The sequence below is a fragment of the Diuraphis noxia genome, unplaced genomic scaffold (assembly GCF_037042655.1).
Source record: "Diuraphis noxia isolate RWA-SAM2 unplaced genomic scaffold, SU_Dnox_SAM2 contig0002, whole genome shotgun sequence".
Lineage (NCBI taxonomy): Eukaryota > Metazoa > Arthropoda > Insecta > Hemiptera > Aphididae > Diuraphis > Diuraphis noxia.
In genome coordinates this window covers 20,975,153-20,976,481 of record NW_028301712.1, presented here as the reverse complement: position 1 = coordinate 20,976,481, position 1,329 = coordinate 20,975,153, and positions in this window count along the sequence as shown.

The window sequence follows — 1,329 nt, the reverse complement described above, 5'->3', positions numbered from 1 at the left end:
CGTCGGCCAAATGCGATACGGAAACGTGCGCCCCGATCAATTCACCGCGTGGCCTCGGCAATCGCGTGTGTCGAGTCGCGTGCATAATAGGTACACACACACACACACACACACACACACACACACACACACACACACACACACACACACACACACACACACACACACACACACACACACACACACACACACACACACACACACACACACACACACACACACACACACACACACACACACACACACACACACACACACACACACACACACACACACACACACACACACACACACACACACACACACACACACACTCGCATAAGCATAAGCATAATAACCTTTATGATTTTTTCTGAAAAATTCCTATAGTATAAATTATATGATAAACTCGCTAAAAAAATATTGGTGACAAATAAGGATTTCATTTTCTGAAATTTTATTAAGGATTCTATTGTAGAATCGGTCTTTTTCAATAAATTTCTAGTCTCCGGTACCTATAGATACCATGCAATAAACTTGGGTGTTTTCCCTTTTGTACACATTATCGCATGGTTAGTCATTAGTCGTCACTGAATGTATACGTATATGTATAATAATGACTATTGATTAATACTTTCAGCTTATTGAGTGGTTTTAGAGACATAATGATTTAAGACGAGTGAGAAACAATGATCCACCCGAAATGCAATCTCAGAAATCTATAAGCAAAATGGATACCTAATTACTGTATTTTTCCAAAGTTATCAATCTATAAAATATGTAGGTACCTACCTGTATTACTAGGCTGTAGAAGAAACACAGAATGGGAGGATTCTCAAATAAAATATTGTTTTCGTATATTATATAGCAAACATCACATATGAACAAGTTACTGTACGTCAATGATGTATACTATACTCAACTAAATGTATTTACATAATTTAAAATACAAATTAAGATAAATCATTTTTTTCATTTATATGTAGGTACATGGAAATATTAAATTGTTTTATAAACCATGTTTTATAATAATATAAGTATGTTAAACATATTATTACATATGTCTATGTGGCTATGTACAATTATTTTAAACAATTTAAACACTAATTGTCTTAACCCATATTAAAAAATAAATTTATTTGTTTTATAAGTACAAGGCTTATGGAAATTTGATGGTACTGTTAGATCATCAACGGTTTAAGGATTATATACGAATATTTCATAAAGTATGTGATGCTTAGTGTTAAATGTTGTTGCAGGTTTTATCTACTATCAATCTTTCGTAATAACATTCTTAAGCTTTAAGACTTATAAAATAACATTAAGTATGTGAAAATATTGACAAACATA